This window comes from Chinchilla lanigera, unplaced genomic scaffold (genome assembly GCF_000276665.1).
Source record: "Chinchilla lanigera isolate Chin_1 unplaced genomic scaffold, ChiLan1.0 scaffold00067, whole genome shotgun sequence".
In the NCBI taxonomy this organism is placed as follows: domain Eukaryota; kingdom Metazoa; phylum Chordata; class Mammalia; order Rodentia; family Chinchillidae; genus Chinchilla; species Chinchilla lanigera.
Genome location: NW_004955468.1, coordinates 12793475 through 12798757, shown reverse-complemented (window position 1 = coordinate 12798757; position 5283 = coordinate 12793475).

The following is a 5283-nucleotide window of genomic DNA, read 5'->3' as shown; positions in this document are numbered from 1 at the left end:
TCTGTTTTTCATTAGAAGGGAAAGTGTGAGATACTGTCAAGGAAAGAAAGAAAGAGAGAGAGAGAGAAAGAAAGGCAACAAAATGCCCCCCAAAACTCTTATCTCCCCAAAGCCCATCAGGGGCTTTGCAGGGGAGAATAGCATAAGCCACATATCTAAATTACTGAAAAAGCCGGGGGTGGTAGCACATGCCTGTAATCCCAGCACTAGGGAGGCTGAGGCAGGAGGATTGTTGCAAGTTTGAGATCAGCCTGGGTTACAAAGTGAGCTCAAGGCTAGCCTGAACTGCAATAGCGAGACCCTGTCTCAAAAAGGTAAAAAAAAAAAAATTACTCAAGAAGATAACAGCTGGTTAGAAAACCAATTAAAGAAGTAATCAATGGGATCAAAGAAGATATAACTAAACAAAATGGAAGTAATAACCAAAATGACCCAAGAGCTTTCAGAAGACAATGATAAAAAGCTAGCCAAGCTAAATAAAATGATACAAAACAAGAATGACCAGTGTAGCAAAGCCCCTGAAAAGGTTTCAATCAGAAATCCAGGAGATAGGGACCAGGGATATGGCTCAGTGGCACAAGCACTTGCCTGGCAAGTGCAAGGTCCTGAGTTCAGTTCCCAGTACCAAAAAATCAAACAAACAAACAAACAAAAAAGAAAACCAGGGGATAACTGGGTGTGGTGGTGCATGAGTTTGAGGCCAGCCTGGAGTACATAGTGAGTTTAAGGCTGGTCTGAACTACAGGGCAAGACCCTGTCTCAAAAAATAAAAAATAGGACCGGGGATATAGCTCAGTGGCATAGCACCTGCCTGGTAAATCACAAGATCCTGAGTTTGATTCCTGGCATTGACTTATTCCTTATTATTGACTTATTTAAGTCAATGCCTTAAATAAATAAATAAATAAGCAAATAAAACACCCAAAATTATACTGAAAATATGGGCAGCAGAAGTGACTAGTATAAGGACAGAATTTTAGAACAAGAAGACAATGATGCCTTCAAAGACCAATTAACTGCTCAAAAAGATCTTGAAGTAACAGGAGAATGTGAAAAATGGGTCCAACACCTGCTGGATGATGCAAAGAAGGCTAATCTAAGTAATTGGATTAATTGAAAAACCAGAAAATGACAAAAATGCCAAAACACCTGTTCACAGAAATAGTGTCAGAAAATTCCCCAAGTATAGGGAAAGAAATATGCAGAAAGTGAGGCATATAGAATGCCAAATAGTCATGACCAAAAGAGAACTTCTTTTTTTTTTTTTTTTCAAAAGAGTACTTCTTTGATCCACATTATACTCCAAGTATGAGAAGTCCATCACAGGGACAAAATCTTAAGAGCTGTTAGAGAAAGACAACAAATCATATATAAAGGTGAATCCATTAGAATTACAGCAGACTTCTCAACACAAACCTTAAAGGCCAGGAGGAGTGGGAGGGAAGTATTTCAAGCCCTGAAAGACAACAAATTTCCACTCTGGCTTGTCTATCCTGAAAACTTTCCTTCAGAATTGATGGAGAAATAAGGTATTTCCATGACAAGGTGCACCACAAGAAATTCACAACCACCAAGCCAGCACTACAAAAAATTCTCCAGGATATCCTAAAAACAGACAATGAAGCCAAAAATACCAATAGGTTAAAAAAAAAAATGAATACAGCTGGTGAGATGAGTAGCTAAGCAAATGGAGGAGGTTGGGGGAAAGAAGAAGGAACTCAGTATAGGAAAATAAAGCAATGACAGGAATAAGTCAATGCCTTTCAGTAATAAGTCTCAATGTGAATGGTCTGAATTCCCCAATCAAACAATACTGATTGGCAGAATGGATCAGTACAGAAGAAACACATTTAATTCAGAAAGAAATCCACAGATTAAAAATCAAAGGATGGCTGGGTGTGGTGGCACCTGCCTGTAATCCCAGCACTCGGGAGGTTGAGGCAGGAGGATCGTTGTGAGTTTCAGACCAGCCTGGGCTACAACATGAGCCCAAGGACAGACTGAACTACAGAGCCTGACCCTGTCTCAGAAAGACAAAAAATAAATAAATAAAATAAAATAAAATAAAAGGAGCTACCTGATAACAACCTTATCTAAAACAAAAACAAACAAAAAACCCCTCAAATTTATATAATTAGAAATGAAAAAGGTGGGCTGGGGATGTAGCTCAGCGGCACAAGTGTCTTCCTGACAAGTGCAAGGTCCTGAGTTCGATTTCTGGCACAAAAAAAAAAATGAAAAAGGGGAAATAAAATCACAATGGATTGTGCTAAAATCCAGATCACTGGTAACTGCTCTGAGAATCTTTACTCTATAAAATGGAAAATTCAGAAGGAATGGATAGATTCCTAGATACATACCAACTACCAAAAGCTGAACTAAGAAGATACAGAAATCCTGAATAACCCAATATCAGGCAAAGAAATTGAAGACATAATTAAGTAGCATTTTTGTTTTGTTTGTTTTTGTTTCTTTGAGACAGGGTCTGGCTATGCAGTTCAGGCTGGCCTTGAACTCACCCTAATCTTTCTGACTCAGCATGCAAAGTGCTGGGATTATAGGCACGCACTACCGCACCCAGCTGAAAGGAGTAATTAACAAACTGCCAACTAAGACAAGTCCAGGTCTTGATGGATTCACTGCCTAATTCTACAAGAACTTTAGAGAAGACCTAATGCCAATGCTTCTCAAACTCTTCAATGAAATCAAAAGGGAAGCAGTACTACCAAAGTCTTTCCTGGAATCAAACATTACTATGATTCTAAAACCACAAAAGGAACTAACTAAAAAAGAGAACTATGGGCCAATCTCTTTAATGAACATAGATGCTGTTATGGCTTATGTCTGGGTGTCCCCCCAAAGCCTCATGCGGCCATGGGGCAGGCTTTTAAAGTTTGATTGATTAGGGGTGTGAGAGCTGCACCCACCCTGGGGTGGATAGTTTGCATATGTAAGGGAGAGGAAAAGGGTGCTTGAAGCGATTCCTCCCCCATTCCTCCCTGGTATGTGGTTGTGGCTTTTGCAGTGTTCTGCCACCCTGAGCTGTAGCTCTCTGCCATGTGTCACTCTGCCTTATAATCTGCCAGGTACGGACTGAAACCTCCACAAACTGTAAGTGAAATAAACCTTTTCTTCCTTCATTTTGGGTGTCAGGTATTTTGTCCTAGCAAGAGAAAAGTAACTGAGACAGATGCAAAAAGCCTCAATAAGAGCTGGGTGTGGGGGCCTGTAATCCCAGCACTTGGGAGGCTGAGGCAGGAGGATCACCAAGAGTTTGAGGCCAGCCTGGGCTACATAGTAAGTTCAAGGCCAGCCTGAACTATATAGCAAGACCCTATGTCAAAACAACAACAACAAGAACAACAACAACAAATCCTCAAAAAGACACTGGCAAACAATGTAGCACATCACCAGAAAGATTATACACCATGACCCAGTATGATTCATTCCAGGGATGCAGGGATGGTTCTTCATATGAAAATCAACAAACATAGTACACCACATAAACAGAGGCAAGGACAAAAATCACATGATCATTTTTTTTTTTAATTTTATTTTTTGTCTTTTTCCCGGTACTGGGAATCGAACTCACGACCTTGCGCTTGCCAGGCAGGCACTGTGCCACTGAGCTAAATCCCCAGCCCCCACATGATCATGTTGATAGAGGCAGAAAAATCATCTGACAAAGTCCAGTATCCATTCATGATGAAAACCTTGAAGAAACTAGGTACAGAAAGCTTTTATCTCAATCTGATAAAAACCATCTATGACAAACCAAGGATCAACATCATATTAAGTGGAGAGAAACTGAAAGCTTTCCCTCTGAAATCAAGAACAAGATAAAGGTGTCCACTATCAGCACTCCTGTTCAATAAAATTCTTTTTTTATAATTCTTGAAATATTGCCAGAGCAATTAGTCAAGAGAAAGAAATAAAAAGGATATAGATAGGAAAGGAAGAAGTTAAATTATCATTAGTTGTAGATTACATGATCCTCTATATAGAAGACCCAAAAGCTCCACCAAAAGACTCCTAGAATTAACAACCAAATTCAGAAATATAGCAGGACACAAAGTGAACTCAAAAATCAATAGTGTTAGCTGTATGGTGACACACACCTATAGTCCCAGCACTCAGGAGGCTGAGGCAGGAGGATCATTGTGAGTTCAAGGCCAGCCTGGGCTACATAGAGAGATCCTGTCTGAAAAAAAAATATATCAAGTGTTCCTGTATACCAATAATAAACTCACTGAGCTAGGTGTGGTGGTGCATCTCTTTAACCCGAGCACTTGGAAGGTTGCGCCGGAAGGATCACTGTGCATTAGAGGCCAGCCTATGCTACATGGTGAGTTCAAGGCCAGTATGAATTATGTAGTAAGATACTGTCTCATGGGCTGGGGATTTAGCTCAGAGGCAAAAGCGCCTGCCTGGCAAGTGCAAGGTCATGAGTTCAGTTCCTGGTACCGGAGAAAAACCAAAAAACCAAAACCAAACAAACAAACAAACAAACAAAAAAAGATACTGTCTCAAATAAATAAAAAAAAAACTAACTCACTCAATAAGAGAGAAATTTGGGAAGCAATACTTCTAACAATGGAATTAAGAAAAATGAAACATGCAGGAATTAACCTAATTAAGGAAGTCAAAGACCTCTACAGTAAAAACTATAGTTCTCTGAAAAAGGACATTGAAGAGGACATCAGAAAATGGAAAGATATTCCCTGTTCCTGGATAGGCAAACCAATATATTCAAAATGGTCATACTTCCAAAACTGATATATGTATTTAACAGAATCTCAATCAAAATGCCAATAGCAAGCTGGGTGTGGTGGCACATGCCTGTAATGCCAGCACTTGGGAGGGTGAGGTAGGAGGATCATTGTGAGTTCAAGACCAGCTTGGACTACAAAGTGAGCTCAAGGCCAGCCTGAACTATATAGTGAGCCCCTGTCCCAAAAAGACAAAAAAAAAAAAAAAAATGCCAATAACATTTCTCACAGAACTACAGAAAGTAATTCTAAAATTCATCTGGAACCAGAAGAGACCTGAAATAGTAAATGCAATTGAGGGTAACAAGAGCAAGACAGGGGGCAGTGCAATCCCAGACTTCAAATCACACTACAAAGTTATATTGATAAAAACTGCATGGTAGGGACTGGGGATGTAGCTCAGCAGCACAGTGCCTGTCCAGCAAGTGTGAAGTCATGAGTGTGATTCCTGGTACCAAAAAAAAAACCTAAAACACAACAAAACAAAAAAAGAAATGAAAAAAAAAACTGCATG